This window comes from Leopardus geoffroyi, chromosome E2, assembly GCF_018350155.1.
Source record: "Leopardus geoffroyi isolate Oge1 chromosome E2, O.geoffroyi_Oge1_pat1.0, whole genome shotgun sequence".
NCBI lineage: Eukaryota > Metazoa > Chordata > Mammalia > Carnivora > Felidae > Leopardus > Leopardus geoffroyi.
In genome coordinates, this window is record NC_059335.1 from 6036274 (window position 1) to 6048027 (window position 11754).

Consider the following 11754-nt stretch of genomic DNA (forward strand, 5'->3'; position numbering starts at 1 on the left):
TTTACCCCCACAGTGAGGATCCAGCAGCTGATTGTTAGAGAGGTGCACAGAGCTTTTATTTTAAGTTCTATCATCTTGGAGTTCCTGGGGCCATCGTGATGTCCCGGAAGACACTCAAGAAGCAGGTGATGCCAGTGGATACACCAGTGGCCACTCGGAACATACAAAACAAATATGCATCAAAACTCAACGAAGATATTTTTCAAGCCAAAAGTGTTGCTGAGCAACGTCTTTAATGATGATGCGCCAGAGGTTGGCTACAGTCAGGTGCTTGAGAAGCAGGTCTTAGGAAGGTATTTAATCATTTTTAATTATTTTTTACCATATAGACTTCTCTTTTGTTTGACCTTTATCCCGCTGTAGGATGTGAAGAATAAAAACATTTATTGTCGGGGCACCTGGGTGGCTCAGTTGGTTAAGCATCCAACATTGGCTCAGGTCATGATCTCATGGTTTCTGGGTTTGAGCCCTGCGTTGGGATCTGTGCTGACAGCTCGGAGCCTGGATCCTGCTTTGGATTCTGTGTCTCCCTCTCTCTCTGACCCTCCCCTGCTCACACACTGCCTCTGCCTCTCCCTCAAAAATAAATGAACTTAAGAAAAAATTTAAAAAAACAAAAAAGAACATTTATTGTCATTTTGATAGGAATTCCCATTTCCCAAATACCAAGCATTAATGATGTTATCCCCACTTTAGTTTATGCTGGTTATTAACTTTTCTTATGCACTTTGGCATACTTCTGAATTTTTAGCTTCACTGATCTCATAATCTGTTTATAAATAAACATCTCATAAGGATATCCATACTGATTTTTTTAAGTTTTTGTGAATATTTTTATTTATTCATTATTCTGTAAGATTTTTGCAGTAACATTGCTAGTTCGAAAAACTATGTCAATATATTTAAAAAACTATATCAGGATCAAATTAAATTCATGAATTAGGTTAAGGAGAATTGACCTTTTTATAACATTGACTTTTTCTACCCAAGAACATGACATGAATTTATATTCATTTATTTCTACTTTCATATATTTCAGGAATGTTTAATTTTTTCCCCCATATAGGCTTTACACATTTTTGTTAGTTTCATTACTGGCTAGTTTATTTCATTTATTTTTTAAAGCTATTTATTTATTTGTTTATTTTAGAGAGAGAGTGGGGGATAGAGGCAGGTGGAGAGAGAGAGAGGGAGAGAGAAAGAGAGAGAGAGAGAGAGAGAGAGAGAGGGAGAGAATCCCAAGCAAGCTCCACGCTCAGTGCAGCACCAGACAGGAGGCTTGATCTCATGACCCTGGGATTACAACCTGAGATGAAATCAAGAGTTGGATGCTTAACCAGTTGAGCCACCCATGTGCCCCTATTTCATCTTATGTTACACTTTTGTAATTGCAGGCCTTCTTAATAACTCATAAATGTGTCTTTATTGCACCTAGGCTATTGTATAAACATATCCTGTGTACATGGAGGCCTGGTTGGCTCAGTCGGTTAAGCGTCCATCTTGGGCTCAGGTCATGATCTCACAGTTTGTAGGTTCAAGCCCCGCATTGGGCTCTGTGTTGAAAACTTGGAGCCTGGAGCCTGCTTCGGATTCTGTGTCTCCCTCTCAATCTGCCTCTCTCTCTCTCTCTCTCTCTCTCTCTCTCTCTCTCAAAAATAAATAAACATTAAAAATGTTTTTAATAAAAAAATAAAAAATGCTAGCCTATGTACAAAAAGGCTATTGTTTTTGTATGTCAGTATTATGTCCTATTAGCTTACTGAATTATTTTTAATACTGGATTTTCTATCAGTTCCTTTGTGTTTTGGGACATATACTTGAATCATATACAAACATAGTTCTGCATCTTTGTTTCTAATTCTTATGCCATTTTAAATGGCCCTGGGTAACCCCCCAATACAATGACAAATTAATAGAACAGGTGATCATGTACGTTTTTTAGTGTGGTTTTCTGGCCTTAGTGGAATATCTCTAGTGTCCGTCTATGAGCAAGACAAAGAGTTTGTCTAGTTGGGAAAGGTCCAACTGTGTTCTATCTGTCTCTAAAATAAATAAACATTAAAAAAAATTTTAAACAAAAAGATTATAATTTCAAAATTAATCTGCCATTCAATAACGTGAGCAAGAGTCACAGAGACATTTTCAGGAGCAATAATGTGATTTCTCTAAAGGCATGTGTGTGTGATAATGAGTGTGATGGAACTAATTAAAATACCTGGTTCACAGCACGAATAGCATGACTGAATGGGAATTGCTGAGATTTGTTCTTCTGTAACTTGAGTGTGATGTGCTTAATGGAGACAGTAAATGTGTCTCTACTGCAAATCTCTGTAGTCTCTTGATCTGTGAGGTAATCTTCTTCATGAAATTAGGAAAGGGCCTTTATGAAAAAGTTAACATTGTAACCGATGGTTTCAAAGAGCAAAAAATTAAGGAATTTATTTTTGTATTTTAATTTAAATTAATAAATTAGTTTAAAAATAAAATCTCATCAGGAAAAAATTTTTAACTTATATTTCCTCTGGTTTAAAATCATTTCAGTAGTATTCCCATCTCATGATTCACCTTTCTTGCTTTTCAATTTATTAAATGCCCAAGATTCCAAGCCCTCAAATTCCATTTGGCAGGTTTGTGCTGTATTTAAATAGCTTTTTGAAATCAAATATCAATTCAAGTTTCAGGTTTTTTTTTTTTTTTATAAAATAACATACAGTGATGTGAGCTTTAAAGAGGATTAATATTTTCTGCCCTAATATGCTTTATCACTATGTGATGTTTCATGTCCCATATGTTAGCACACAGTGCAGTTCTGCACAATAATTTCTGTTACGGATGCCATTGTCCTTTTGGTCCAGGCAAAAAATGAAATGAGTTCAGCTGCCATCCTAACAGTTGTCTACATTAAATAAATCAGACTGGCTCAATAAAATTACTCAGTGCATGTATAATTTATTAAGACCTTTGAATCTTCACTCCATAGTTATATTGGTTATAAAGAATACTTAAATGAAAGTGGGAAATGATCAAACCAGGTTTAGTAAGTAAAATAAATTTAAAATATGAGAAGGTGTGTGTGTGTGTGTGTGTGTGTGTGTGTGTGTGTATCCATAACGAGGTTCCTGGCATAGTATAGTACCGTAGCAAACATTCATGTCACTGCAACTAGGCAACCAAGGTTCAAATCGTGATTCCTCTGCTATTTACATGAGTCACTTAACTTCCCATGGCTAAATTCTCCTCGTCTATAGAATGAGAGTAATGTTAGTTCCTAACTCATAGGGTTGTGAATATTATATAAGTTGCAATAGGGAAAGCAGTAATAACAGTGACCCACACATTGTAAGTGCTATAAAAAGACACACATGTAACTTTAGACACCTCTTAACAAAAGACAATAGAGTTTAGATGTTCATTCTCAGGGAAAGGGAGAGGTAAGTGAAGATTTTATTTTCCATGAAAGTGTAGCCCAAAACTCATTATTTTCATGCAGAATCCTCTATGTGTGAGTTCTGGACAATGACAGAATGGCCTCGGTGGATTTGAATATAGTAGTGATGTTCCTATCCCAGATAGTCATTGGAATCCTGATCAATTTCTCACTCTTCTATCATTAGATGTCCCTTTGCTGCAGAGGATGTGAGCCGAGATCCACAAAGTTGGTTCTCAGGCACCTGAGTGTAGCCAACTCCTTGCCCATTCTCTCTAGAGGAATCCCAGAGACCATGGCAGCACGAGGGCTGAAACATTTCACCATTTGTTATGGATGCTACGTTCTTTTATATGTTCACGGAGTGGCCAGAGGTATGTCCCTTTGTTCCACCTGCCCCTTGAGTGTCCTCCAGGCCATCACGATCAGCCCTGGGAACTCCAGGTGGGCAGAGCTTAAAGCGAAAGCTCCAAAGTACATTGGCCCCTCCAGTATCCTATGCGGGGGTGTTCTGCATGTTGGTAAACATGTTTTTTCCTATTTATATGGCTGGTAAAGGGAACAACAAAACTGTTATCCAAAAAAAGTGATTTGGGATATTGTTGTGCTTCACAGTGTAGAGACAAGATCACAGGCTCATTAGATGCAGCAATGATATTTTCCATACATTTTGTTTTTGGGACACATGACGTTGGCCAGCAGCTCCATGGTTTTTCTCTTTCACAGTCACAAGCAGAGGGTCCAAAGCATCCATAGGAACAATCTCTCCCCCAGACCTCCCCTGAGACTAGAGCCACCCAAAGCATCCTTGTTTTGGTGACCACCATTGTATCGTTTAATGCCGTTGTGTCCATCATTTATGTTTACGTGGCTCCCTTTGATAATTCTAGTTGGTGGCTGGTAAATGTCACTTTACTAATCACTGCGTGTTTTCCAGGTATTAGCCCTTTTGTTCTCATGAATCATGACCCCAGCATATTCAGACTGTACTGTGTCTGCTGTGGAAGAAATACATAATTCCCTCATCTCATCAGGGAAATAGGAATCGTCTTCCACCTGTTCAGTCACTGATGCAGTGAGACCTCAAGGAATGTTAAGAACCATAATGAGCCAGTTTCATTGCAGAGAGATGGGTGAGTGAGACACTGACATCAGCTTAATATGAAATACTAAAGAGCATGGTACATGAAATCATCTGTATTTAATATGTGTATATTTATATAGTTTTTTGATTTAAAATTTTTTTGATGTTTATTTTTGAGAGAGAGACAGAATGCGAGTGGGTTGGGGCAGAGAGAGAGGGAGGCACAGAATCTGAAGCAGGCTGCAGGCTCCAAGCTGTCAGCACAGAGCCTGATACGGGGCTCGAACTCACAAGCTGTGAGATCATGACCTGAGCTGAAATTGGATGCTCAACTGACTGAGCCACCCAGGCGCCCCAATAGTTGTATTTTTTTTAATGGTAACAGTGGAGAAGTTAAGATTCCAGAAAACAGTCCTGAAATAATGTGAACATACTGGCAATACCACTGAATGTGTAATTTTCAAATTGAGATGTTAAATTTTCCCAAGATATACCTGAGATTGCAATTGTAAATCCTGATTATGATGCACATAGCCTGGGGTGAGGGTGGAGGGAAAACTAGGTTTACTTACTGCTGGCTTTGGAGGATATGCTATGAATGTTATGCCTCATATCTAAGAGAAATTGTGGACGTTTGAAATCTAATGCTTATGGGGCAAGATGAGTGCATGAAAATATTTTCTGGTCAACGTTTGAAGAGTAAACTGTGGGGGACAAAGAGGAACATAGGAAGAGGTGTCAGCTGAATTTTAGAAAGGGTGCAGGTGCAGCCAGTAAACAGACTGCGTATGTGGGAAAAGACTGAATGACTTTTGAGATGCTTACAAGGTAGACTGTTCTGTGTTAAATCTTGATGGCAGTTGGATGTGTTGGCTAGAAAGAGATTTCAACATGGACTTCTGCTTTTCCAACTTGAGGTTATGGAGGACCATTTCATCAGGCTTGGTGCAGGAGATGAGTAGCAGTTTGAAGCTGGAGTAGATGAACATATTTTGTTTAAAAAGGGATAGTATCGCTTTTGAAATCACTACCAAGGCAATAGACACCATTGAAGGAAAAAAAAATATTAACTGAAACATAGAACTATTTTACAGGCACCTGGCTGGCTCAGTCAGTAGAGTATGCATCTCTTAATCTACGGATGGTGACTTTGAGCTCCATATTGGGTGTAGAGATTACTTAAAAATAGAAAATTAAAAAAAAAACAAAGATTTTATGGACGCCTAGGTCGCTCACACAGTTGGGTGTCCATCTTTGGCTCAGGTTATGAACTCGCAGTTCATGAGTTCGAGCCCCATGTCAGGCTCTGTGCTGACAGCTTACAGCCTGGAGACTGCTTCAGATTCTGTGTCCACCCTCACTGTGTTCCTCCCCTACTCACACTCTGTCTCTCTCACTCTCAAAAATAAAGATTTAAAACACTTAAAAAGAAGAGGTTAACATAATTCACTGTTATTAAATCATAAATATTTGCAAGTTTTTCAAAATAAACATTTTAGTTTGGAATAACTTAGATTTGCAGAAAATTTGTAAATATAACACTGTGAGTTCCAAAATCTCTCTCACCCAGAACCCCCAATGCTACCACCTTAACCTTACCATAGTTCATTTTCACAACTAGGGAACCTACATCGCTATGTCATAGTTAAATAACTCCAGACTTTATTTACATTTCAATGGTTTTAACACAGTCATTTTTCTGATCAGGATCCATCCAAGATTTTACATTATATGTAGCTGTCCTGTCTCCCTGGTGTCCTCTGCTCAGTGGAGCACATTCTCACACTCTCCTTGTTTTTCATGACAGGTTTGAGGTATACGGGTCCCTCACATTTTAGAATGCCTCTAAAGTTGAATTTCTCAGAAGTTTTCTTTTTCTTTTCCTTAAGTTTATTTATTTGACAAGGAGGACGGGGGGGCAGAAAGAGGGAAAGAAAGAATCCCGAGCAGGCTCCACGCGGTCAGTGCAGAGCCTGACCTGGGGCTTGATCCCACTAACTGTGAGATCATGACCTGAGCTGAAATCAAGAGTCAGTCGCTCGATCAGCTGAGCCACCCAAGCGCCCCTGAAGTTGTTCTCCTGGATAGACTGGGTTTATGGATTCTTGAGAAGAATATCACATCTCATCACGGCATACAGTCTGAGAGGTTTCATGCAATTAACACGAGTTACCTTGGATGATGTTAATCGTGATCAGTTAGTTAAGGTCATGTTCACCAGACTCCTCCACTGTAAAATTACCATGCATGCGTTTCCATACTCTATTCTTTGGGAAACTCTAAACACAGCCCACAGTCAAGTGAGGGGGCGGTGGGGGACGATGGTACTTGAGGGTAGGGGTGTGCTATTGAACTAAGCTCCACATCCTGGAGGGCTAAGTAGCCCCATTTATTATCTGCCATTCTTCTGTGTGGAAGCTGTGTCACTTCTCCTTCATTTATGTGTTTATTCAGTTGGTTCCTCCTATCAGCATGAACTCATTTATACTTATTTTATACCTTGTGTTATACTTCAATGGTCTGCAAATTATTTAGTTGCTTAGATTGTTCAAGCTTTGGTCATTGGAAGCTGTGGTATAAAGTACACTCAGGGGGCGCCTGGGTGGCTCCATCAGGGAAGCAGTCAATTTCAGCTCAGGTCATGGTCTCACAGCTTGTGGGTCCAAGCCCCACATTGGGCTCTGTTTTGATAGATCAGAGCCTGGAGACTCCTTCGGATTCTGTGTCTCCCTCTCTCTCTCTGCCCCTCCCACTCTTGTGTGCGTGCATGCACTCTTTCTCCCAAAAATAAACATGAACACACACACACACACACACACACACACACACACACACACTCACCTGGTCTTTGTCTCAGGTTCCTGGCTCAGAGCTTCAGAAACCTTTAAGAATTCCTAAGTGGTAGGAGTGTCCTTATTACACTAAGGAGGCAACTCTGGGCAAGGGTTCCCCACAGAACTTCAAAATGGGGGACTGGACACCTCTGAAAGACCAACTATGTGATTGAATGGAAATGCTCAGCAGCACAACCCCTAGGGAGAGGAAGGAGGCTGACTGGGGATTGAGTTCAGTCATGTGGCCAATGATTTAATCAACCAAGTCTAGGTAGTGAAGCCCTGATTAAACACCTGGAGGAGCTCCTGGGAGCTTCGTGGTGGGGGACAAAAGCTACTGTATGGGCAGTCCTCCCAAACCCTGCCCTATGGATGCCTTCATCTGGCTCTTTACTGCTATCCTTTACAATAAAATGTGAAATGACAAAACTAAAACAATTTAGTAATGAGTTTGCTGTCTTTTATTCCAGGGAAGACAACCCTTGATTTGGGGAGGACAGAGCCTCCCATGCAGGGAGTGGAGTGCTCTTCCTGATGGATTTGGGGCAAGATTGACTTTTAGAAGAGGCAGTGCAGAAACAGGGCATGATTGGCTAGGAGGTCAGGGATTTCCTTGGAAGACCAGGGGGTGCTGAATACAGGGTAAGATCGGCTACCTGAAGTTTCATTGGAGGACTGTGATTGGTGTATGTTTGGTTTCCTTGCTGGATGTTTCACATAAGAGCAGGCTGATTTAGGTTTAGATTTGTGATGTGGGTCAGGCCACTAATGTGGCCTACAATTTTTTAGGTCCCAATATAGAAATTAATTAATTATCAACGATTATCATACATATAGCAGTTTCCGAGTTCTGTGAGTCATCCCAGCAAATATTGAAGCAGAGGGAACCTTGGAGGCAACCTTAAATTTTTAGCTGGCTGGAGATGCGTGGGAGGTTTGGGAATGCCTGACTCATGACTGGTGTCTGAAGTGGGGGCAGTCCGGGGAACAACTTTGCCCTTAACTTGTGGGGTCTCTACTAACACCAGATAAAGTCAGAATTATATTGAATTGAAGGACACCCAGTTGGTATCAGAGATTTGGCGACAGGTGGCAGGATTTCTTTCAGGTTTGGCTATTATGGCCCTTTGATATGTCCCCATTTTTTTTTTTTATTACTTCCTTACTCTTAACATTCTGCCTCTACAAGATCCCCCAGGCACATCTTGTATTTTACCTGCTCCTGCCATAGAATCAGCCACAACTCCAAGGAGCCTTTTATTAGAGAATAGTGTTAGAAACCAAGATGTGGGTGCTGAGTGTTCTCCTTGATACTGGGATGTCTTTGCTCTTAGTCTGAGTAGACCGACCTGGAATTACCTGTCCTCACACAGATCTATAGTTTTCTCTTTGTTGTTTTAAATTTTTTTTTTCAACGTTTTTTATTTATTTTTGGGACAGAGAGAGACAGAGCATGAACGGGGGAGGGGCAGAGAGAGAGGGAGACACAGAATCGGAAACAGGCTCCAGGCTGTGAGCCATCAGCCCAGAGCCTGACACGGGGCTCGAACTCTCGTGAGATCGTGACCTGGCTGAAGTCGGACGCTTAACCGACTGCGCCGCCCAGGCGCCCCTTCTCTTTGTTGTTTTATTTACTTATCTACAGCTACCTCCGTGTGCATACTGATGTCCCTGACTCTGATCCCATACTTCAGGGTTCATTTTAGCCTTTCCCCCCTTGCTTTTGTGTACATATCTGTATTTACCAAGTAGTGTGGCATCACATGCCTTTGAAGAGTTTTGCATCTGTTCCACTATGGTCCCATGCTCTCTGCACACTGCCTATGCCTACGCCTATGCACTGCACATGCCTGCAACCTTCCAACTCTGCTCCATTCGCCTGCTCCTGCAATGGCAATGCTCACAGCAGTTTAAGGTACTGCACGTGGTAAATATCATATGTGGGGGTTGTTGCGGGGATGGAAGAAGAAAGGTGGGAAGTGCCCCCCATTTTCAGGCATCCAAGGTCAGGAGATTCCTGTATTCTTCCAACATGTGAGCACAGTGTGGAGACACACATGTGCATGCAGACTCTTTGAGTGTAATTACATACATGGAACTGGGAATGTGGGAATACAGGCGAGTGTGTAAATGTGAGTGTGTGCCTGTATTTGATGTGTGTGCATGAGTGTGAGTTTTCTATGGAGTGCATGTTTGTGAGGTTATGACTGTGCGTTTGAGTATATGTTACGCATATGCACACGTTTGCATCTGTGTGTAATGTTTCTGTATTTGTGTGTGTTTGTGAACTAAGGTTGTCCACCATAATGATTCTAGTGTCTGACTCGGATATGGGGAGTATTTGTGTATTTGTGTGTAGTGAAAACAAGGGATTAATTAGGATTCTCGTGTCATTCTGGTAAATGTACCCCTTTATGATTATGAAATAGATTTCATTATTCCCAATCATGTTATTTGCTCTTTAAATATAGTTAATATAGCTACTTTATTTTTAGTAACGTTTATGTTATCTTTTGTCCAAGATTTTACTTTGTGCCCTTAATTTGTGAAGTGAATTTCCCGCAGGAAATATATTGTCTGTTTTTAAAAACTTTAATTGTCAGGGGCGCCTGGTTGGCTCATCTGTTTATAGGTTCTAAGACTCTTGGTTTCAGCTCAGGTCATGACCTCATGGCTCTTGAAATGGAGCCCCATGTTGGGCCTACACTGACAGCACAGAGTCTGCTCAGTTTCTCTCTCTCCTTCTCTCTCTCTCAAAATAAATAAAACTAAAAAAAAATTAGTGACAATTTTTGCTTTTCAATGGAGCCTTTAGACTATTTCCTTTTACAGGTATTATTATATAGATTTACATTATCTTGCTATTGCTTTTATAATGTCTCCTTTGCCCTATTCCCTCTCTTTCTGTCTTCTTTGATGTAACTCAATTTTTACAGATGATTTTGTTTCAAATCCTTTTCTTTGGTTCAGTGGTGTTACCTGTAATTATTTTTTGTGTATTTGCTTTAGGGGTTATCCTACACAGATGGCCACAGTATACCTTCACGTGCATTTATACTTCTTCATGCAGAGCATCCGACCTTTCCTTTCCACAAGGACTTCTATTTCTCCACTCCTGCCCTGTGCTACCATTAGTATAGGTTTCATTTACACATACCGTACATGTATATACTACACTATTAGTTTCTTAAACAGTCCACTGTATTTTAAAGGGGTTTAAAAATAGGAAAGACAGTTTTTATTTACTCATATAGTTACTACTTCTAGTGCTCTTAATTCCTTTGTGTACATCAGGAGTCTGCCACCTACAGAACGTGAGCCAAGTACAGCCTACCGTCTGTTTTTACGTGAAGTGTAACTGGAATGCAGCCACACTCATATTTAGGTACTTTTGACCCAATAAGCACATACTGGAAGAGTGGTAACAGAAACAGTATGGCCTACAAAGAATAAAATATTTATATATTTTCCTTACATAAAAGTTTGCTGACCGCGCAGAGTCACATTATCATCACACCGGAGTTAGTATAAAATTGGTATATGAAACATACTGAAAAGTCAATATTGTAGTTAAATATTAGGCAATGGTGACAATATTGGTCTCAACTGGAAGACTAGGAATAATTGGGAATTATGTCTTGTACTAATGAGGAAAACATGAAATGTGTGATTTTGTTACAATTCAATTTTCAAGTATCTTATGTTAAAAATTTGATGATACTGACATTGAAGACATAACTGAGGTATAAAAGACCCACCAAATATTACTTGATACAGATTCGTAAATGGAAGAAGCAATACACTCCTGACTGGCTACAGGGGTAGACAACAGGAAAAGTATGTATCTTAATAAGTCCTGGGATCAGCTCCCTAGATAGTTTCAACAAATGATATTTACTATCTTTCCATGAATTCATTAGCACATCCCATTGCTGTGTTCTCTTGGTAGTGGTAAATCTGCCATAAAGAAATAGGTCTGTGCCTTCTCCAAATAGGTCATGGTTTTGGATCTATTCCATATAATTTTAGCTATTATTAAAATTTGAAAAATGTTCACTACAAGGAGTCCCAAATTTTATGTATTTAAAATGTTTAACTAAATAAGGCATTTGTTATGTTAAATAGGCGTTAAGACTAAAGGGAGACATAAAACAGGGAAGAGGGAGAGAGCAGGAGTAGATGATATCAGAGATGCAAGGAGGGTTGGGGTCAGCAAACTTTACAGGGCCTGTTGGTCCATGAAGTGACTTTGATTTTCCTTTTGGAAATGAGAAGCCATGAGAGGATTTTGAACAGAAGTCCCAAAGTTTAAACGTCTCCAGTAGAATCTTAATATCACATTTCACCAAGCCACACACCAATTGTGGATATTCTGGATCCACTGTAAAATGTTCCCATTCGGGTAATTT

The 11754-nt window shown here is 40.0% G+C and overlaps 1 pseudogene; it reads left to right on the plus strand.

Annotated features, from left to right (window-relative positions):
• Positions 1 to 3524: 3524 nt before the first annotated feature.
• On the plus strand, positions 3525 to 4719 carry LOC123578486 (annotated as a pseudogene).
• The last annotated feature ends 7035 nt before the right edge of the window (positions 4720 to 11754 follow it).